At 36.4% G+C, this 24,360-nt stretch overlaps 1 long non-coding RNA gene across 1 annotated transcript; it reads right to left on the bottom strand.

Moving 5' to 3' along the window:
* Positions 1-5,362: 5,362 nt before the first annotated feature.
* LOC126941033 (uncharacterized) lies at positions 5,363-17,375 on the bottom strand. The gene is made up of 4 exons (XR_007721059.1): positions 16,929-17,375; positions 14,035-14,196; positions 6,382-6,460; positions 5,363-5,507 (listed from the first exon to the last, which is right to left on the bottom strand). It is a non-coding gene; the product is annotated as an uncharacterized LOC126941033 (long non-coding RNA).
* Between the last annotated feature and the right edge of the window lie 6,985 nt (positions 17,376-24,360).

The following is a 24,360-nucleotide window of genomic DNA, read 5'->3' as shown; positions in this document are numbered from 1 at the left end:
TAGTCTTCTACAAAGAATTTCATTGGTCTTTCCAAGTATCTGTTTTTTTTGTTTGTTTGTTTGTTTTTTGTAAATCAAGTAGAGTGCTTTCATATTTCCTCTCTAGATTCTCTAAAGGGGAATTATATAAACCCATATTGAGTTGACTAGGAATTGGGCTGAACTTCCTGAGTAGGCAGTATTTGAGTGAGGCTGTGCACATAACAAGCCGTGGGGTCAGATGAACTTTCAAAATGTCTTTCATACTCTTGCCTTATCAAGTTAATATTTTGGATCTCAGAGAACTTAGTCTTTTCTTTGCAAATCCTTATTAAATTTAGATACTAGTATCATGATCCATGATGTCTGTCACCTGGCTTAGTTATATTGGTAGGTAGATCTTTTAGACAACTCTTTCAGTACAAGAGACAATCTAATAAAATGAAAGAGAAGAGGGAGGATGGAAATGCCGAAAGAGATAGTAGAGGAAAAAGTCAACAAAAATATCTTCTTGCAACCATTGACTTGATTGGACTTACTTAAGTAACCATTCCTTAGTAACAGAATTATTGCCTATGAAGTATCATAAACCTATACTGATATCCAGAGAGAGCAAGGCTAGGAGGGGCTGTGATATTCCAGAGAAGTTTCTTGCCTTCATAGGTATTGCAATATCCAAGCCAAAGGTAATCCACGGTCAATCCACTACCTAGGAAACCTCTTCCGTCCTTCATGAAATTTAGAACAAAAAAGACATGGTCTGCTAAAATCAATTTTTCTTTTTAGTTTACTGAATAAACAAGCCAGAAAATACATACAATACACACCCAAGCAGAAGGGCCATTGTCCTTGGCCTGAAGAAACTTTTGTAAACAGAAAAACTATGAATGAATACTACTTAATCTTAAAGGGCATGCTGAAATAATGGGGTTCCTTTGCGACCAAGAGGGATTCTGATTCTTGCAATGTGGAGTAGATCATTTAAAAAGTGTTCATGGGAGTTATCTGATACTGCACTTTCAGTGCCTCTTTCAAGATTTTGAGATAGTTGTTATCACCTAAGTAATTCCACGAGGGCTTCAGGCTGTCTTTCAGTTCTCAGATATTCCTTTGGTGCCTAGCACGGGGCTTGCTCATTTCAGGATTCCGTGTAAGTATGTTGACTGATTGACTAAATTTTATCCCACAGCTACCCTTGAACCTCATAAATCTCTTCTCTTTCAAATTTGTCACTCTGAATGGATGAGAGAGCAATGTACAATGTTCTTCTCTGTGGCCTACCTTAGTCACTCATTGTCCTTGCATCAAGTTACAAAGATTTATTTTTTTTAATCAGCCCTGATCAAGCAGTCCCTCCAACCGGTTCACCTTTTGGGTTGTTTATCCCTTGTTTCTGAAAATTTATCTTCAATTGTCTCCTACGAGGATGTTCAGAAAGAGTCAACGCAATACAGCAGCACACTGTTGTAAACAGTCCGAAAAGGTAACAGCTTAATTACTAGAATTTCTAGTAAATAGAAGGAATACTGTCTGTCCTCCTCCTCCTGCATTTTACACACACACTTGCACACATTCATGCTCACACGGTCTTCTTCATGGTCCTCAATTATGAAATTTGAAACAATGGATATATAATTATGCATTTGGAATGCTCACATCACAGACAGTCATTACCTAGTACCTGAAAAAGGCCTTGCCAAAAAGGTAGGAGCTGAGGGAAGAGTTAGTGGTGGAATTTTCCACAAGATAGGAAATAGGACAGGGATTAAAGATTAGGAAATGTAGTAGAGCACATTTTTTGTTTTTGCTGCTCACTGATGAAATATATCTTGTGATAATACATTTTTAAAAGGTTAAGCAATTTTAATTTTTTACTGTTTTAATTTAGCATGAATGTTGCTAAATTTTATGTGTTACATGATCAGCATTTTTTTTTTTTTAAGCAATGTGAGGGCACCAAAAGCAAACTTTCTGATTTTACAACTATTTTGAAGAAAGAATACACTTTGTTTTTGTTTTCTTGAGACAGGGTCTTGCTCTATGGCCCAGGCTGGAGTGCAATGGTACAGTCTTGGTTCACTGCAACCTCTGCCTCTTGGACTCAAGCAATACTCCCACCTCAGCCTCCTGAGTAGCTGGGACTACAGGTGTGCACCGCCATGCCTGGCTAATTTTTGTATCTTTAATTTTTATTTTTTTTTTTATAGAGATGGGGTTTTGCCATCTTGCTCAGGCTGGCCTTGAACTGCTGGGCTCAAATGATCCTCCCATCTAGGCCTCCCAGAGTGCTGGCATTACAGTCATAAGCCATGCCACCCAGGCTACAACATGTGTTTTCAAAGCTCCATTGAAATGGTACATCTCTGGATGTGTATAATATTAGGTCTTTTTGCTTCATAATTTAAGGCCGACTTAATGTTCAGTCACAGCTCTAATTTTACCTAATATTTCAAACATCCAAACTCCTATTTACGCTGACAATCTCCTCACTCTGAGACATCCCTGCCTAGTTTCTGTTTGCTTTAAGATCATATGCTTGGTTGGGGATTGGAACCCCTTAGGGAATATGAGAGTGACAGGAAAACTGAACCACGGGAGCTTTCTTTCTTACAAACAGCAAAACTCCAAAACGATGTTCATCAAATAATTGTGAGGCTCGAAAACATTCAGAAGTCATTGTCTTCTGCGATGTGTAGAATAATTAAATGCAACATCAGCATGACATCAGTGGTAGATAATTTTCAGCCGTAAAATGCCATTCTCTCCCATTAACTGAGGATTGTTGGAGGTTTTTGTCTCCATTTCACCAGACAGAGTACAAAACATTGTGACATGCTTAATATTTCTTCTGCCAAGATGTCCACTCCGATTCTTCACCCTTTACAGAGTTGTTGATTTCATCCTACATTTAGCTGCCAAAAAAGCGATTGCATGTGCAGCACCAGTAACAAAGTGAAAATGAATTATGCATCAGAAGGAACTGCATTTGAGTCAAAAAACTTAGACTTCAGCATCTCCAAATTACAATATGATTTAAGAAGGAATACATTTAAGGAGATAGCAATGGACTGAGGTGAAGGGGTCAGCATTGGCTCAGTTTAATATAATTTAGCTTTCAATTATTTATTTTTTAAAGAGCTACTAAGCACACTGAATCTCTTTAATGGCAATGTCAAAAGTATGGAGACTGGAGAAAAGCCATGAATAATAGTGACAGATTGTTATGCATGGCAATGTTATAGGGCCTGCTGCAAACCGAAGCGTTCACCAGAGTCGGAAGAGCAAACAAGGAGCAGCCTGCTAGGAAAGTGAGGGACAGGGCTCCCTTCCTTGGGCTGTGATGATGACTGAGCTCACCTTTCTTTGAGATTTAACTGGTCTTGTCAAAGGCCTTTAAGTCACTATGTCTTTGACAATCCCACATTTCTTTTCTGACACGTAGACTATATAATTGTTTGCTTAAATGGTCTCCCTCTAACTTCACCAACAGCAAAATTAATTCAGTAAAATACCCTCTCACATTCTTTAAGTAAGCAACCATACGATGACTAGAACTGTGAAAGTACCCTGGAGGACATGAGGCAACGACTTGCTCATCCACCACAAAATTCATCATCAAATGAATGCACTTGAACAAATTGAGGAACTCTGTGGTTGAAAATAGATAAACAAGTGTTGAAACATCAAATGAAAATGAAGAGTGTGAATTAATACAGGTGAAGGAGGAAAAGGGCATGGCAAAGTAGAGGAGGCTCGAGTGCCATTAGGGATCCCCATGGTTACTCATTGACTCACCAAGGCAAAGTGAATGAGAAAAGTATGCGACTTTTTATTTATTTATTTATTTATTTATTTATTTATTTATTTGAGGCAGATTTTCGCTCTTGTCGCCCAGCCTGGAGTGCAGTGGTGCAATCTCAGCTTACTGCAACCTCTGCCTCCCAGGTTTAAGTGATTCTCCTGTCTCAGCCTCCCGAGTAGCTGGGATTATAGGCATCTGCCACCACACCTGGTTAATTTTGTATTTTTAGTAGACACGGGTTTCGCCATGTTGGTTAGGCTCGTCTCGAACTCCTGACCTCAAGTGATCCATCCGTCTCGGCCTCCGAAAGTACTGGGATTACAGATGTGAGCCGCTCTGCCCAGCCAACTTTTGGGATCAAGTTTAAGTTCAGTCTCATAAAACCTTTCAACTCCAGGCTGAGTGTAGTGGCTCACGCCTGCAATCCCAGCACTTTGGGGGGCCGAGGCAGGAGGATCACGAGGTCAGGAGATCGAGACCATCTGGCTAACACAGTGTAACCCCGTCTCTACTAAAAATACAAAAAAAAAATTAGCCGGGCATGGTGGCGGGCGCCTGTAATTCCAGGTACTCGGGAGGCTGAGGCAGGAGAATGGTCTGAACCCAGGAGGCGGAGCTTGCAGTGAGCCAAGATCGCGCCACTGCACTGCAGCCTGGGTGACAGAGCGACACTCCGTCAAAAAACAAAAAACAAAAACAAACACAAACAAACAAAAAACAACAAAAAAACCCAAACCTTTCAACTCTAACCCCACTCATCCAGAGGACAGCTTTTCTGCCAGTTGGGCAACTCTTAGATAAGTATTTCTCCAATCCTTTCCTGATCATGCACTTCATTTGAGTGCCCATAAAGGCCACCAGTGATCTAATTGGGAAGTGGCTGAGGGTGTCTCTGGTGTGACTCAACCTCCCTTGTGACACTTCCTTCTTCTCTGCTAATGTTTCCTTTCCCAGGTGCCGGAACTTCTTTCTTCCCATCACAATTTTTCAAGCATGGGCATTTTGGTGGTGCAGTGGGTGTGATCCTGTATATTCTATAATATGTGGCATGACTAGAGAGCTAGAAAGAGATGCATTTCATTATCACATTATCCTTGAGTCACAGCTTTTATCCTACCATGAGAGCAGTTGCTGAGTCCACAGATATGAAAGAAGATATGAGGGACACAAAGGAAATAACATTTCATCTACTTCTTTTCTCTCAAGACTCTGATAGTTCCTCCTCATTATGCCTTATAAAGCTTTCCAAAGTATGTCGTTCATCACTTCACTCCCCTGCTAAGTAAAAATCCACAATAGTTCCTATTGCCTATGGATCAAAGTCAAAATTCTTTAGCTTACCTTTAAGACACCTCGTAATGATCAAGGACCTTATTCTTCCTTTGTTTCTTATTAACATTCAGCATATATTCCATTACATTCAAATTTCTGGCTCCAAATAGTCATATAGTTGTTATTGAAACTGCTCAATTCTACCACTGAAGCATGAAAACAGCAATAGACAATATGAAAAAACAAGTGAACATAGCTTTGTTTCAATAAAGCTTTATTTACAAAAATATGTAGTGGGCCAGGCTGGTCTTGAAATTCTGGGCTCAAGCAATCTGCCTGGCTTGGCCTCCCAAAGTTCTGGGGTTACAGGTGTGAGCCACTGCACCTGGCACCCCCACTTCTTCGAATTACTTGTCTGACCAGCTTAGCGACGAGTGACAAAGGCAGTATTATACTGAAAAACAGAAAATAGAATTAGATATAAAACAGGCAGATTTCTAGTTTGAGCTGTTACTTTTTTATTTAGACTACTTTGGGACTTTGCTTCTTCAACTTTCAAATGGATGCATTGGTTAAATTAGTGATTTGCAAATATAACAATAGTTTTACATATATAGTTTATCCTTTTAGTAATGGATTTTTCTTTCCAAAACAAAATATTCTAACACAGACTCCCAAATATTGAGCAGACTGAGCGGAATCATGCTGGTTGGGGCAAAGTGGCAGAGCTCAAGGTGTTCAGTTTTCTTTTCACTCTGAGCTATGTTCACTGAGGGTTCTGCAGAGTCAAGTTCTAAAATCTACAGGAGAGCACAATCTCTAAAATTCTTTCAGGTTCTAAATTTCTTGTAGTTCCTGTCATTTCATAAAACAGTTTATTCTGAACTGTTACTATCTTAAAACTCATTCTACTACCATCTGTACTTTTTTCAACACAACATGAAGAGTACTAAAACCAAAGAAATATTTAAGGATACAATTTCTGAGAAAAGGAGGTTAATTGTTCCTAATTGCAAGTGGTTCCAAGTGATTGCCTAAGCTGTTCGGTGCAAGAACAGTTTGAAGCTGTACAGAAACTTCATGCTGAAGAGGAAAGAGAATTTGGTAAAGACGTGCCCATTGTCTACTTTGCTAACAGACAGATCAAAGGGGAATCCGTTTCCTCTGCCAGGAACAGGAACTAGGGTGCTGATAGTTTTAATTTCATTCTTCACACTTGTGCTTAAGAAAAGGCATGCTTTTATGACTATGCACTTCTGTTTTTGGGGGAACATTTCAAGGCACACAATGCTGAGAAATTATTGTTGCTTAATTATGAAAATACTTACATAACAGCAGAATGCCAACGGAGTGGTATGTTCAAGTGAGGAACAGTTTCCTCAAACCCAAGGTAATTTGGAAAATTACCTGCAATTTGGAAAATAAATTTTTAAAAAATGAACTAAAAAGAAATAAATAAAATATTGGTTACAGATAATGCTTACTTGACACCTACATAAAAACGAAATCCTTTTTTCTGATTAAATATCCAAGGTGCTTATCTGCCTACATGAGCAGGCCCCAGCCCTCAATTAGCCACATATAAAGGAGGGCTCTAATTTTCTTCTAAGGAGAAGATAGAATTTTCAAAACATAATTATATTTTATCTATTGAATTTAAGAAAAGTAAAATATGAGATTAAGAGAACTGAGAAAAGAATAATGATTTGTTTCAGAGAAATGTGAGAACAAATGGGGCTGAAAGCAAAACTAAGTGCCGTATTTCCAAAAACCATTACGGGAGACCCTGCTGATTTCAAGCTTTGCAATTTAGATTTCTTCTGAAAGTTGTACAGGGTTTGCCTTTTAATATTTTGTTTTGTTCACCATGTATTCTGATCTCTGTAGTTATTAAGAGCTAAGCCTTTCAACTCTTTTTATGGGGCAATTAAAGGGGGAAGAAAGGGAATAGGAGCAGAACTATCTTGCCACTAGTCAATGTCATCAGTCTGATGTCCTGGGATCCACTTTACTGCAAATCTCAGACTCTGTAAAAGAATAGAAGCTTTATTTTCAGCCAACCACCAAGGAGTTAGCTAACTGCTTAAGAGTTAGCTAGTTACAGTGTAATGTCTTGCCTCTCCCTCTATTGAAAGTAAATAAAAAGGAAAGGTTAATCATGGCTGAGTAAAAGAAAAGTCATTATTCAGAGTAAAAGGAAATGTGTGTGTTTGTGCATGTTAGTGGGACTGTTTCTGAAAGAGTGAGAGAAAATGCTTTCTTTTTTATGAATAAATTAATTCTTAGGAATCAATGTAACCTGCCAAAAGTAGCTTCTATCAGAGTTACGGAGCATTTTGGGATCCTCATTAAGTTGATGTGGTCTAGATAATATTTCTTTTCCATGATCATCTTGAATGCCATACTTCTTTTCCCATTACGCAGAGCCACCTACTCTACATTACTATATCAGTCATCTGATACAGGTTGATATGGGAGAAAGACACAACCACTTAACTCAAGTGATCATCACAAGATACACTAGTCAGAAAAAGAATGTATGGCAGGATATCACAACACCAATCTGATTTCTCTCGTCTCTCTTAGTTGTGCACTCCTCACTCAGCCTGTTATTTGGGATTCACAATATTGAGGGGACATGATGCTAGGAAAAGCTTATGAAAGAAAAAGATTCCATTTTATTTTACTTTCTTTCTGTAGGGGAGAAAAACTAATGTCTTTCCCTCACTCATCAAAAGGGTCATGACTGACATCCCTATAAAAAAAAGACAGATTAACAAGAGAAAAGCATAATAAATTTATCAATCAAAATTTTATGTGACACAGAGCCTTTAGAATCGAAGACCCAAAGGCCTATGGCAAGTAGGGTATTTTTGTGCTTAGGTTTCTTTAAAAACGGACCGTCATGTAGACATATAATTGGATAAAAAGAGATATGACCTAATTAATGGTAATAAATGAAAGGGAACTCAGCAAGACCTGTTTGTTCAGATTATTCTTAGCCTCTCCGTGTGGCATTCCTTTCCTCTGAATATAGATCAGGAGCCCTCCAGAATGAGCGTCTCATGACCTACTTCACGTGAGGTAAGTCAGATAATTCCTTTATGACCATGCTTCACAGAGAAAGGTGAGGGAAAGTGAGACTGACCTCACTTTTGCAGTTTTTCTCAATTGTCAAAGTGCCATATTTTGGGGTATCATGTTCTGAGACCCAACATTTCATGTTTATATAAATTGTGTTCGGAAAGGCTTTTTTTTTTTTTTTTTTTGGTAGCATGGGTAGAAATGCTCCTTTCTCAAGTCCCACTGATATTCAGCTTGACAGTTAGAGAGCACTTAATTAGTCCCAAGAATCTACTTATTAAAACTTTATTTGTGCTCCAGAGAGTCACAAGGACAGAAAGACAAGTTTCTTGGTACTGCTACACAGACCTTAAATGTAACCACATAACTTATGCAGGGTTGCGTCAACCCAATCTGAACAAGTAGCTTATTCGGAAGCACAAATTTGGATTCGAAATTTGACAAAACATTACAAAAGTGATCAAAGCACACAACATTGGTTTTGGAGATATTGCTGTGCTTTTCCTGTTGTAATCTTGTATTAGTCCATTCTCACATTGCTATAAAGATCTATCTGATACTGGGTAATTTATAAAGAAAAAAATTTTAATTGGCTCACAGTTCCACAGACTATACAGGAAGCATGGCTGGTAAGGCCCCAGAAAAGTTACAATCATGGCAGAAGGCATAGAGGAAAGTGGGGCGTCTTACATGGCCAGAGCAGGGGGAGAAGAGAATAAAGGGGGAGGTGCCACATACTTTAAAACAAGTAGTTCTCGAGAATACCCACTTCTGTCACGAGAACAGCAAGGCGGAAATCTTCCCCCGTGACCCACTTATCTCCACCAATTCCCTCATCCAACATTGGGGATTACAACTGGAACTGAGATTTAGGCGGGGGCACAAATCCAAACCATATCAAATATATACACAAAAGTAATTGAAGGACGTTAATATCATCTACTAGAATCCTTTCAATTACAGATTTTAAAAATATGTCCTAAAGAATGGTAAAATTTTCTAAATGAAGGTGCTTGTCATTTCCTCTGTTTAAGAAAATAAGAGAAGAGGAAATAATACGATGTAAGAGAAGGAGCCTTTCATAAAGTCATGAGCACTTACTAAAGAATGCAGCCCTTCCCAGGTAGAGGGTTTTGTTGTTGCTGTTATTTTCCCCCTTTCTTATAAGAATTATTTATTAAGGGATTTATTTACATTGACACAAACTGCCAGATTTGCATCTCCCCTCATTTGCATAATCTTGCCTCTTCAAATTAGGGGTTAGTTTTTACTCTCCAACAGCTAATTTTCCTTAAACACAAGGAGAGGACCTAGCTATCTGCATAAGGCATTTTATATGCAAATCTAGCCAGTCAACAGCAGAGTGGACGCTGATTAAATACAGGAGATGCTAATCATAATGACTTTTAAAGTTACAGAGGCAGACAATATCCTTGTTAAGGTTCTAAGGATTCCAGAGATAGAGTCTAACTTACTCTGTAGAGAATCTTTTAGTTGGCCATTGCGATACTATTGATATGCTGGTATTGGCCAGAGCGGCTAAAGTCATGGAACCGCTGAAATAGGATTAACATGAGATGACAATGTTGGAAAGTCTTGCTCTTTTTTGGTCCTTGGGAAATTGAGGGAGGCAGAAGGGGGCTGACAATTGTTTCTTTTCTCTTTTGCTTCATCTTTCTAGGGCTTGTTTCATCAGCATATTTTTTAATAGTGCCTTGAATGTAGATCGCTCCTTCCTGCTGAGCTAGTCAAAGTGCTTTACATACATTATCTCTCATTTGTCCTCCCCTAATCCTCAGAGTTTGATAGATGTCAAAGGAATGTCCTTTTTTTTTTTTTTTTTTTTTAACTTCTGGGGTAAACCAGAGCCACTAGAATGAAAGTACAGGGGAAGAGTAATTTTCCAAGATGGCATCAAGTTTTAGAAACCCTTATGACTGAGGAAAAAAGAAAAATATCTTATCTGGTATGCATTACTACCATTCATCAATAGCCCACTTTCCTTTCTTTCCTGAACCTGAAGAGGCTACACTGCTCATTTTTCTTGCCATGAGGTGAGCCATGTAATTTTTTTGACTTACGAAAAGTGAGCAAAAATAAACTTACTTTCTGACCAAAAAAAGTAATTCGCAATTCCCTATCTTTTTTCTTCTCTTGTTCATCAATGGGTAATACGGAATAGAGCCATCCCAGCCCTGACAACACACACACAAAGACCCACGTATATGCACACATTGTATTTATTTGAGGAAGAAATATAAACTTTCTGAGGTTTGGAGTTTACTTGTTGTATCAGTATAAGCTTTGCTTATTCTCACTGGTACATCCTGCTTGGGTAATACTTAAACACAATAAAACAACAATACTCAGCTACTTAAAGTATGTTTGGAACCATGGACTGTGTAAATTGACAAAAACATATTCCCATCAAGCAAATAAGTTATTTATTATAATGCAAATTTAACAAATCAATGAACTAAGTATATGTTACTATAGCTCACTATTCCAAGTTCTTTTCCATATTAAACATAATAAATTGTACTGATTTTTCTTAATGTGAAAAAAGCATATAAATTGAAAATAACTATGAAATACAAAAAGAGGCACACACGCACAAAAAAGAAAAGAGAAATAATGTTCTTCCATATCCAGAGCTAACCACTGTCATTGAGTAGCATTGGATGCATTATTTAATAATTTTCCACAAAATGAACAAAGAGAGTTATAATATTGTTTCACCTCTTTGTTCCCTGCAACAAGGGTTACAAAGCCGAAAAGACACCAGAAGACAATCTGTTCACTTGAACTCTGCGCTAGTTTGGATACTAACTAGCTGGGAGACTTTGCAAACGTTGTAACTGTCTCTGACTCTGTTTTTATAATTGGTATTCATATCTCCCAACTTTTTGTTCCTTTCCATGAGATTTTAATCTCATAGCTGTGGTTTAGGTGATTATTATTTAGCTGTGTGTCAATTCACTAGAAACAGCTGAAAGTTGATTCATCAAATGATTAATTTCCCGAATAACTATTTCATGAAACTTTTAATATTTTAAAAATGAACCTATAATAATTTTGTTAGGAATATTCAATAGTAAATATTTTATAAAAGTATATTTTATCACAGTAATAAAAATGTTGGCATATATTTTTATGCATTTTTATTTTACATTTTAAGATTATGCTGGTATGTTTCTATTCTAATCTTTTATTTCACTTTTTGTTTTGGCAATCTTTGCTTTTTTTTTTTTTTTTTTTTTTTTGAGATGGAGTCTCATTCTGCTACCCAGGCTATAGTGCCCTGGCACAATCTTGGCTCACTGCAACCTCTGCTTCCCGAGTTCAAACAATCCTCCCACCTCAGCCATCCAAGTAGCTGGGATTACAAGTATGCACCACCACACCAAGGTAATTTTTGTGTGTGTGTGTATGTGTGTGTTTTTATTAGAGATGAGGTTTCACCATATTGGCCAGGCTTGTCTTACACTCCTGACCTCAAGCAATCCCCCGACCTGGACAATCTTTATTTTTTAGCCTAAGAATTATTGGCATTTCAAACCATTTAATTCTTTCTTTAAAATTTTGCATTTATATTTAATAAATTTCAAATTTATGATTGCAATCATATAGGGGGATATAATAATTCCTGAGAATATGAACTTCCTTTTCTCAGCATTGAGTAAAACTTTTGATGTTGGATATTTGTGTAAACTGCTACCAAGTGGAATTATTCAAACTGACTTTCATAGCTTCCAAAGGTTAGCAACGTCTAATGTGATAGGATTTTTCTGGTAATTTCTTTCAAATACTTCTCAATTTAAAATAATTAATATTTAATTTAAAGTAAAAATAACTTTAAATCAATATGATTAGGGTAATTTTTAAATTTAAATTTTATATTTATATAATTTAAATTTTAATTATTAAAATATTTTTAAATTTAGGATTATAAAATTAATTGTACACCAGTATTAATTTTATTCATTTTCAATTTACTATTTAAATACAATTTATATGTATTTTCATCATTAAAATGTAACATTTAGACTTGAATAATTTGTGAATAAAATCTAAAAATGTTTAACTTTTTAAAAATTTCAAAAGCTATTTAAAAGTTCTGAAAGCAATATGAAGTAGATAAGATAAACCAAATGAAATGTCAACATCTTAAATAAGAAAATATTTAATGTATTTTTTTAGTGTATAACATTTTATAATGTTTTATTTTCTGAAGTTTATTCTTTACTTTTTGTAAATTCTTCAACCTAAACTTAATTAATATTGAGAAAAATTTGATTCAACCATCATTAAACTGAAATTCTGATTACTTCTGGAAACAGCAAACAAAAAAAAATCATTATCACATTGAACATTGGTTCAATGTATTCTTTTCTGAATTATTTCATTAACTTTTCCCCAAGTCCTCAATTCCTGTCAAACCAAAATTTACCACCAAATGACCAACCCCCAAATGAAATGAAAAAGAATAATAGCAACAACAGTGATAGTACTTTGGATTTTTTTAAAGTTATTTCCTAATAAAACATAACATTAAATTTCTTTACAATATACAGCAAAAATTTTGAACCATTTTGACAATATACTGTCTAATTTCACTGACCCTCTTCTCCACCTAAAGTGACTTGCCTCATGTGCGAGCTATGCTTGCCTGGCTCATAAAATTTATTCAATAAACATTGTCCTAAGATTCCTCTGTGTCAGGTACCATCCTTAGAGGGGTAAGGAGAGAAAGCTTCCCTCTTCACCCACTGAGGGATCACTGAAAATGAACTACAAAAGATGCTTAATAGAAGTGAAAAAGCGTATAAATTTATTTTAATGTTTATAGCACGGCAGAATCACAGAGAAGTGATGACCCAGTGAAGCTGGCCTTGTTTTCTGGGGCGTGACCTGAAGTTCTTTGTCTCATGGCTAAGGAAATCTTGGGTTGCTGTTTCACAGTTGAATACAGAGGCTTTTATAAGAAACCAGTGAGGGCTGGGTGTCTCATTGCATAAGTTGCGAATTTGTGGTAGCTCTACACCTTCCTCCTAGTGCACATGCCAGCCCTTAGCTTGCTTTACTCCATGTTGCTTTATTCCCCTTACTGTGCATATGTCAGGGGATGGAATTTTCCATTGTGGGCGTGTTTGGGCAAGTCTCTTACATAGTCTTTCTTATCTCTGGGGCTGTGGACAGGTCTCAGGCAAGCCTCTCTGTGCAAGTTCTTTTAGTTTCCAATTTCTGTGCCTGCAGGCTGTTTTTTCTGTTTGAAAGAACTCAACTGAGGACCCACCCTAACTGGTGATTTCTTCGTTCCTCCTCTCTCACCAGTAACCTAGTGGGGTACTGATGCTTATATACCCTTTTTTATAGAGGAAGGGAGATTGGGACATAGGAATAAATGATTTCAGAGGAGAATGAATGAACCCAAGAGACAGACATTATCTTGTGAAGGAGGCTCTGAAAATTGAATGGAAGAAAGAAAAGAATAATTGTTTGGGATAAAGTTCAAAGTTTGTCTAGACTCTAGGTGTGATGCTTAATTTTCAAGATCTTCCTCTGTAACAGGAGTTTTAATCTTCTGTTAACAAAATTTCAAGGAAAGTATTGCAAGGAATTGTTTTCTTCTTCGGGGGTCTGGTTTTTAGGCAGATAAAGGAGCTTCGGAAAACAGCTTCATTCTATGCTTTGGGAGAGACAATGTATTGTGAGACAGGGGAGAAGATGAAGGTCAGAGAGGACATTAGGCTACTTCTTTAGTTTAGCATGCAATAGCAATATATTTTGGGCTGTCAGTCTCTGGTCCCCAACTTTTCTTTGTTTAAAATGTCCCCATAAGTTTCACATATTTAAAACTGAGTTAGTGGCTATGGAGGAAAAAATTGAGCTCATACCTGAATGTCAGAGGATCCCATTTAACCAGTTTTCCCTTCCTGGGAATAGGACTTCTAATTAAACAGTTGTGTTTTATCCTATAAGATGGTGTTGCAGATAGGCTGTCAAAGTCAGGCATTTATATATCATGTAACCAAACAGATCGCTAATAAAAGGGATTTCTATGAAAACAGAAGAAAAACAAAGTTAATATCTGTAGTAGTCTATGAACTAGTTTCTTTAGAATTTGTAGGAAGGTCATTTGAGATCAGTCCTTATCTCACAGATTTTTCTGGTTTGTAGTTTGTATATACAAATATAGAAAGTGTATCCAAATATAAGCTGTTATAATAATTTTTCTTCAAAACCATGTTGGCTAACTTGCTCCAATTGTTTTTAAAGGACAGTTTTAATTTTTAGTGCTTCTAAACCAGAAGGGTAGAAGAAAAAAAAAGGAAAATGTTAATCTGGATAAGTCACAGGCAGATATTACAGTAAATTAAAAATTCAGGATCTCGTCCAGATTGTAGGTAAATAATAAGATCTCAAAAACAAGGGGCAGGGTTAGGATCTAGAACTGAATAACAGGTGCAATATAGTTTTCTTCTAAAATATATTTTTTCTCGCTTACTCCCATTTCTACCAAAGATAATCACAGTAAGACTAATTTATTTGAAAAATAAGTTTAGTCTTTAATCTCATTATTTATATAACTTCAGCAAGAATTGTGCTAAATTGACTATATATTTTGACTATGGCTCTTTTTAACTTTACTTGAATTTACTTATAGGAAACTTCAGATTGGACTTTTAAAAGGCCTCATGAGAGTTAAGAGGCAAGTCAATGACTTAGGAGCCAAGCCAACCCATCAGACAGGGTCTGAAATACCTGTACAAATTGGGTATATTTCTCTTGCCTTGAGGTTTCCAAAATATCCTGAGATTCCTGGGCCTGTCAAAAAGTGACATTCTTTACCTACCACAAGATCTTGAACACTGTAAGAAAACTAGGTATACAAAGTGCCAGACCAATTTTATTGAAGGGACTTTTTTTTTTTTTTTTTTTGCTTCATAAAAGACAACCGTATTATTTCAAAGTAGTATGGTCATATCTGAAAATATGACATTTCAGTCAAAGTCTTTTTGAAATGACCAATATTTACCATTGTGTCCTAATATAGAAAACAAAAACAAAAACATAAAAAGACTCTATTTGACCTCATACAAATAACTAAATTTTCATAAAATGAGAATATTCACAAATAATTTCTGAATTCTAGAGGACTCAGGTAGAGAAAAAGGTAAATGTTTCAGTTTTTCTTACTAAGTATATTTGACTAACTTGCAGTAAATCTATAGATAGGTTAAAATGAAAAAAAATTCTTAGCTCTAGAAAACAAAATATTTTATGTATCAAATAAAACGTCATTAGAAACCATTTTAGTCCTTTATCAGTTCAGCCCCACGTAGTTATTCTTGCTCTGCCTGATGTCAAGTAAGCAATTTTATGAGTCCAGTTTTTATTTTTTCATTAGAGTTTTAGAATTTTTACTCAGTCAAATGGTATGTTCTCAAAGTTGTCAGAAACCTGAGTTTAAGGGTACTTGTTTTAGTTTTTTCCATCAACCTCCTTGAAGAAACAACACTAGGATTTGCAAAATGCTTTCAGAAAAAAAGAAGTCAGAAGAAAGCAATTTACTGTAGACAGCCAAGTTTTCAAATAGCCATAATTAAAGACACAATTGACAAGGAAATTTTGTCATTTTCAGTGTTCTACAACAATTAAATGTACTAATCATAATTATGACTGATAACATACACAATACATATCAGAATTTTAGCAATATTATACAATTTTGGAACATATATTGAGAGCATGCATATGAATATAACCTAAAGAAAGTTAAACATTATTTCTTATTTGAAACTGTTTCCCATGTAATTTAGCAATTAAATTAGCCAATTATCGTCTCTTCCAGAGGCTTAAGAGGTCCTCTGGACCATCCTAAACTTAGTTTGTGGTCAAAAAGACTTAATACTGATTTTAGGAAGTTTTTTTTTCAAAAATAAATATTTAAAATACTTACTCAAAATAAGATCACGTTATTGTAACATAAAAGTCTTTAATTTAGCCAAAGGGATTATTAAAATATTTCAAAAAACAAATCAGTCTTTCATAAAGAAGACACATAGTTTTCTAAATAATCAGAAGACCTAATGAAGACAGTAAGCCATACAGAATTTCTTTGTCTTTCTCTTTTCAATATTTTTTAGTTTATTCAAATAGTGAACAAAAAAATATTGACTTTTATCACTATTACAGAAAAAGGTTGTTTTTTTATTTTTTTAAATTTTTTTATTTTTTTTTTGGTTGGTTTGTTTTTAGACAGAATTTTGTTCTTGTTGCTCAAGCTGGAATGCAATGGTACAACCTCAGCTCACTGCAACTTCCACCTCCCGGATTCAAGTGATTCTCCTGCTTCAGCCTCCTGAGTAGCTGGGACTACAGGCATGCGCCATCACGCCTGGCTAATTTCGTATTTTTAGTAGAGACATGGTTTCACCATGTTGGTCAGTCTGGTCTCGAACTCCTGACCTCAGTTAATTCACCCGCCTCGGCCTCCCAAAGTAATGGGATTACAGGCGTGAGCCACCGCACCTGGCCAGAAAAAGGTTGTTTAAAGGAGAACATCACATCTTAGTTTTGTGTTAGAGTACTTTTTATATTAAGGCTCACCTAAAATTAAAAAATCTTTATAATACATTTATTTAATTTCAGTAAGTTTGATTACACATCAAATTTATTTTAGGAGATTTATTTTTTATAACTTGCATTTTTTATTTGTTCAGTTTTACTTATATCATTTTACTCCTTTATTTATAAACAACATTTAAATAATGTGTAGATAAATTACCTGTAATAAAAACTATCCCGGCCCGCGGGATAGTCAGAGCAGGCCCTGGAGGAGGGGGTGGGAATTTGGGGAACAAGAGACACGAGAAATGGAGACAAGACAGTGCTCTGATCAAGTCTCGTTTAATGGCGGTAATGCACTGCCTTATATACACTTGGAAGGGAAGGGGTTGGGCTAAGGCGGAAATGATCTCATTGCCAAGGGCGTGGCCAGGTTAGTTTCGGTTTCTCCGGTCGGAGGTCATGTTGCGCTTGCGCTATTAAGTAACAATTTTCCCGGGCGCGGGAAAAGTGAGTGAAGAAGAAGCAGGAAGAGCGCCATCTTTAATGAGGTATTAGTACAGGGGAAAAAAGGCAAAGATAGGGAGAAGGTGTGGGGTGGAAATGAATATAGCTCAGGCGTTTAATCCTCAATTATTATTCGCTATGGCCGGGGCATGCAGCTCCGGACAAAAAACCCCATTCTTATGTCTTTTTCAAATCTTTTTCACCAAAAATATGTCTTATCCTCTCTGTATACTTTTCTTTATTTTTAGTAGTTTCAATTACATATGTTAATTACAATTTTAACTTTAATAACTCTAATTTACTATGATAAATCTAAGAAGTAAGCAATTTAAATTTGTATCATATTAGTATTTATAAAATAAAGTTGTTTTATAATTTTTAGCAATATAAGCTTTTTATAGAACAACTTTATGTAGAACAGAACATACTTAATCACATACCCAAATATTTTATTTTTAAAAGAAATTTAGAAAGCAAATAAATTTATACCTATATATAGCAATTTATGTTCTAGTATTTTATTTATTTCTTTAATATAAATGACTCATATTTTGTGGTTATCTATTACTTGATTTAGCATTACATGACTTTAAGATTTTAAATTACTGAAAGAATTTTGAAACTGTGCCACGATCATTTGAAAACATTTATCCCATTTATATTTACCTAATTTATTCATTTTTAACAAATACATTTGAGTTGTTTTTGAAAAATAAAGTGAGCTATTTGGTTTTTTTTTTTTAAAACAGCAAAACTTGGCTCATCCTGCCTCATTAACTGTTATTTTGAGCCTGGATTCACACAATAGGTGTGGAACCCCGCACTGAGGACAGCACTGTAAAGATGACACTTGGATTATCCAGCTCCTCTTAGCATGACCAAGACGCAGAGCTGGGCAATGGAGGATGGCGCCATATCAGATTTGGCTCTACCCTATAGCTGATAGCCTAGGTGCTGCAGACACACATATGTCCGCAGGCTTCACCCTGGCCACATAGCTAACCCCAGAATCAAAAGGCTCAAAACCAAAGACATAAGCTCATAGCAAGATTTACCCAAGGCTATGTGGGACCCCAGAAGGCAGCCCTCATAGCTTTAACTCACAGACAAATCAAGCAAGGGTCAAAAATATTATAGAAGCAACTATTTTATGGCCTTATAACATCTATTAGAGACAGTATAAACCTATCTAGTCCATAGGCCCAGGCAAAAATGTCTACCCTGAAATCAGATTTTTTAAAAAAATTTTAAACTAATTTTATTTACTGAAAATTATTAAAATGACGTGAATTTAAAAGACTTTGAGCTAGTTATTCACTTAATTTATGAGTGTTTACGCTAAGTCTGTTTGTTGCCCTCTAGACAATACACAAACACACGTACAGATATATACATACCTGTAATAGACATACAACACACATATCTACACATGTATTCAAAAGCCAAAGAGATCAGGGACCTCAGTGTGAAAGAGGGCAGGGCTTTAGATCAGGGAGGAACCTATTTATGACACTTGGTTTTCTGTGAGAAAGACAGAGGACTCCAAAAGAGGGAGTCAGTGATGCTGTTTTTGTTGTTGTGTTTCAGAGGGTTTTAGAATCACTAGAAGTCTCTTTTACATTCCTTCAACTGGCATCAAATGTGGCAAAAGAAAGGAGGGGCAGAAGTAAATGAAAGAACGAGTCTTATAGGAGCCAGTTTCGGGAGATCTTAAGTTTTCAATTAACAGAGGTTTCAGTGGGGAAAAAAGTGGGGGGGGGGTGGATCTAGTCAACTAAGACGTTTCCATGTTACAGATAGAATTCAAAAGAGGACAAACATGTTAAAAATATATGTATATGTTGAAATATTGGCTATTAATTAAGCCAACTTCTGCCCATAGAGCTTTAAGAAAGGAAAGCTTTTACGTATTTGATTATTAGGTTTTTATAGGACAAGCAGCACACTTTTTGCTGTCTGAGCAGCCAGCCTTTTACCTGAGCCAAGGGAATGGAGGTGAAGGGAGCCACAGCAGCTGCTCTGCAGGAGCAGCCCCTGCCTCTCGCCACCTGGGAGTGGCCTGCCAGGCTTGCTTGTGGCTTCAGATTCAAGTGGTGGCTAAGGCATGTCTCTTTTGAGTCACATAATTATTTACATTTCTAGGGGACCAGTTTTCTGACCAGGAGTTAAACCCAGGCCACAGCAATAAAATAATGAAATCTTAACTACTGGACCACAGGCTGGAAGGGCACAGTTTTGTAAATCATGCAGAGAATCAAAGTAGGGAGTCTGAGTGTATAAATGATTTTAACTTTGGTTCTAGGTCATATTTCTGTTTTTTGTTTTGTTTAATTTTCTCAAAACTATTTCTTGGGCTAGGTATGACATTATTATGTATCTTTTAAAATTTGATCATCCCATAAATACAAACAAGGCAATTGCTTTGGGTGAGAATCTGCAAAAGCTTTTTCAAATGTATACATCTTTTTTAAATAGAAAGTCCTATTGTCTGACCATTGACAATGAGGATTTCTAATTGTGCATTTACGTCAATAGCTACTCAGTCCAATAAACCTCTTCATGGAAAGACAAGGAATTAATTTTCCAGGCTTAGAATAAGTTTTAACCATATAAGCAAGACATATTTCTGGAGGGGGCATAGAAGAAGCAGCCCCCAGCTTCCATCAAAATTTACTTCCAGAGATATGCTAATATAGCAAAGGATCTTTGTTACCATGGGCAGTTAAGGATGATGTTTGCGGGGATAATAACTCTAATCTCCTCCTGAGCACATGGACATGTAAACGTGTTGGGATGCCTCTAGTCACAGACCCACTAAATCTGTGACATTGGTCAGGCATGTCGGAATTAGACTTCCCCTGCACTCAACAAACAACAAAATAGAGACAACAAAATTCCCTTTTGCATGAGACTCTCAATTAAGATAAACTCCTCTGAGATCTTGGCATGTTTAGAATAAAGAGTGTGCTGCTTCATATTTTATGTGTTGGGGTTCCCAGACTTTTCAGCCTGTCCACTGAACATGACCTGAAAATCACATACTCCTGAGTGATGGAAACCAAGAGAGAGTGCTCTCACTTGTTCATAAGTCAAGCTCTCAAGGACATAAAACAAGACTAGAGGGCAACCTTATCTGGTTTTTATTTTGAGGATCCAGAGCACAAGTTATCTAAACAGATGCTGGTCTGATGAAAACTGTGAAACTTACCAGTTTGTGAAAGGCTCACACAATGGGCTTATGGGGGCTCCCATTTCTACCCCATAGTACCTGTCTTTATTACAAAATGACACAGGAAGTCAAAGACAAAGGAAAAAACAAAGACAATTTCTGGGAGAAAAAAGGATCATACCATGTGAATATTTATAAAAAACACACACAAGAGTTGCCAAACCTAAGATGAGTCATACAAATCCTTTTCTTGCATTAATCTTAAATTTGGAAAGAAAAAAGAGACAAGCAGAACTTTTATTGTCTGCTGGACAAAATTCCATAGACAGAGATCCAGTGGAAATCTGATTGGTAAGACCCTTTTGCCAGCTTGTCAGGTCCTGGGTTCCCTTGACTGCAGCTCCTAGAAGAGTAGAGTAGATTTGGTTTACCCTGTTCCCTGTGCCAAACCTGTACGGGCCAAGAGGAAGATTTTCTCTTCACTCGCTGAAGGTTCACACAAAATGAACTGACAAAGGGCAGATCAATAGGAAAAAAAAAAAAAAAGCCATACAGATTCATTTTAACGTGCATAACACTGGGAAATTGCAGGAGAATGCCCAATAATTCAATGGAGTGTAGATGCTTATATACTTTTCAACAGGGGAAGGGGAAATTGAGTATAAAAGGAAATAACTTTTAGGGGAGAAATAATGGACTCAGGAGGCAGACATTATCTTGTGAATGATTCTCTTTCAAAATTGAATAGAATCAGCGAACAAAATACGGTTTGGGACAAAGTTTGAAATCCTTCTGGGCCCTAGGTGTGGTGTTTAATTTTCAATCTCTTTCTCTGTTATATGAATTTTAATCTTCTCTGGTTAATGAAATTTCAGGGAAGAGATGGAAGGCAATTGCATTCCTGTTTTGGAGATCTGGTTTCTACGTAGATAAGGGAGCCTCAGACAACAGCCTCATTCTGTGCTTTGAGAGAGACAGAAGACTAATAGACAAAAGGGATGGTGTTGGGGCAGGAGTCAGAGAGGCCTTGAGGCTGCTTCTTTAGCCCAACATGTCAAAGCAACATATTTTAGGGCATCATATTTCAAGCCCCAACATTTCCATAGAATGAGAAATGGCATTGTTACCATGGGCTTGTGGTCAATTGAGACAACAAAAACAACAAAATAGTATAGAATGTGTTTTCTGCCTGAACTGGCATTGTTTATGAACCACTGCAGTGAAAGAGTCCTTGTCACATGCAAGTGTGTTGGACATCTTGCTCTCCAAACTCTCTCTTTTCTTGGCATCTTTCTACTTCTCTTTGCCTTGTTCTTGTTCTTCTTCAAATGCCAGAAGAATGCTCTTTCTGGCATTCTTCCAATGTGAACTTAAACATCACCACTTTAAACAAAGTTCCTGAAATAGACCTCTCTAAATTAGCCAAAATCTCCACTCTAGTTAATCTCTGTTATATCACTGTACTTATTCACTTAATAACAAAGATAGTGCTTATTACTACCTATAAAAACTTGTTTTACTTCTTTGTTTGCTTATTTATCAACTGTTATCTCCTGCTGGAATATAAACTTCATTAGGAGTTTTTCTGTTTTTATCTATTTTATACAAAGCCATTAACCCATAATTGGTGCTCAAATTTTTTTGATAATTTATCCATGTATGTATTCATCTATATATTCATTCATACATCAAATAAACATTTACTTAGCACTTACTATAGGCCGGGCATTTTTTTAAGTCATAAAGGGGACATAGGAGAAGAAAAATACAAAATCTCTGCCCTTATGACTATTGCAGTCTAGAGATGGAGACAAACAATAAACAAATCGACAGGTAACAGATAGCATATGAGAAGTGGAAATGTGCTGTGGAGAAAAATAAAACACGCAAGAGAATAGGTGCCATTTGGAAGGGAGGTTTTATGCTACACATGGTAACAAAAGAAGGCCTCAAGGTGAGTGTGACATTTGAACAGAACACTGAAAGAAGTGGAATATTTACTGTAATTAAAAAAGGGAATATTTTAAATGGTCTAAAGAGAGAAGTGATCTGGCTCTTATTTTAGAAACATCATTTTGGCTCTTGGATTGAATAAGTATTGTAGGGGGCAGGATCTTGTGGAAGTAGGGAGACAATAGTACACAGTATGTAATTGTCCAGTTGAGAGCTAGCATTGCTTTGGACCAGGATATTAGTAGTAAAGTTCAGAAGACCTGTTTTACATATTTTGAAGTTACAACATATGGAATTTACTGATGAAATAGATATATAATGTGAGAAAAAGAGAAGGTTAAGGGCAACGCCTAGATTTTTGGCCTGACTCCTTAGAAGGATGGAGTTTCCAGTTACAGAGAAGACCTGTGGGAAGAACAGGTTTGGGGTTAAGGAGTATGACTGGGGCATGTTAAGATGATAGACGGTTAGGGAGACCTTCCTGCTTCTGCAGTTTGCTCAATTTCTTTCCATTTAAAATACTCAATATGTCAAGGTGACATATTTTGGGGGAGCATTTCCTGTACCCCATTATTAGAATAAGGACCTTCTTGATGCTGCAGGAGCAGGAAGATGTAGAGGTGACAGGAAGAGACCCCTCTGATGTTGGGTTAAGAAACAGTGAATAAAGAATTGATATTTAGCTGAGACCTGAATGATGTGTAAGAGTTAGCTAAGTCAAGAATAGAATTTAGAGTGTTCATTTGCTTATTCTTGAAATTCAGCTCATGTAATTCTGTTTCTGGGATTTGGAGAGATAATAGTTATTTCAAAATGGGCAGCAAATTTATTAATCTACGTAAGTATACATTTTTATTAAAAAGCTTGTCACATAAGCTTTTTATAAAAATAATAAATAAATACATCTTTATTTATTTGTTATTTATTTCTTCATTACATGCCACTGCCATTCTTTCTTATAATCTGTCTCCCACCTCCGTCAGACACTCCCATAAACTCATTCCAGTGAAATGTTTTTCTTTGAAATAATACAAAACAAAGGGAAGATGGATTTGAGTATGGGGAATTTTATTTACAAAGGAAAATTTTGTTTACAAAGGAAAGATAAGATGTATTATACATTTCATGGAATAACTTGAATAAATTAATAGAAAGTTATCCTTGTAGTGCATTTTGACCTTGCAATTATTCTAAACGTATAATATTATTAGAGTATTGTGAATGAATACTGTGGTGTGCCCACATCCTCCTTCAGGACCACAGCCCTAATTTTCTCAACTCCCTGGAGCATCCTCTCCTCTGGAAGTTCCTTCTGATGAAGGAAATCCATCTTCCAAGGATAGCCTTCCTTTTTAGGATCAGCACAGAACTAATGAATATTTAATGCCAGGGTACAAGGGATTGTCTTGCACTTCGAGTCAGGACACCTCTGAAAAGCCATCTCAGCTCTATAAATCTCTATGAGGTTGGCTGAGGGCTCTCTTGAAACAGCATGAGTTCAATAGCTTCTTCAACCCAGTTCTATTTCCCTCACTCCCCTAAAGATAATATTTTTAAAGACACTACTCAGTAAACCTTCTGTAAGCACATTTCTGCTTCAGAATCTGTTTCCTGAGGAACCGTAATAGACAGAATCATTTAAATCATTTGCAGTAGATTGCTGTAGCAAATGGCATTTAAACTCCCCAGTTAGAATTAAGAATGTTCCCTTTGCTAAAAATGCTATTATAATTTTGGATTAAATCAATAAAAAATATCCTTCATTCCCATGTTGTGAGTTCTTGTTAACATGGGCTGAGTTTGGATTTTGATTCTCTAGCTCTCATCACTAGACGAATGAATAGATGAAAGTATAATGCCTGATCCAAGAGAATAGCCTAAAGCCTCAGATAAAGGCCCTACCAAATGCTCCCATTACTTTTTGAGGTGTTCGTCTGTCTTCTGAAATTTTAGAACGTTAATCTGGATATTCTCTTTAGGAAGGCCAAGTAGAAAACATCCAGAATAGGACACAGATGATCCA

Source organism: Macaca thibetana, chromosome 18 (genome assembly GCF_024542745.1).
Source record: "Macaca thibetana thibetana isolate TM-01 chromosome 18, ASM2454274v1, whole genome shotgun sequence".
Taxonomy (NCBI): Eukaryota; Metazoa; Chordata; class Mammalia; order Primates; family Cercopithecidae; genus Macaca; species Macaca thibetana.
The sequence above is the reverse complement of the archived record's forward strand: the minus strand, read 5'-3'. Positions and strand labels throughout refer to the sequence as shown.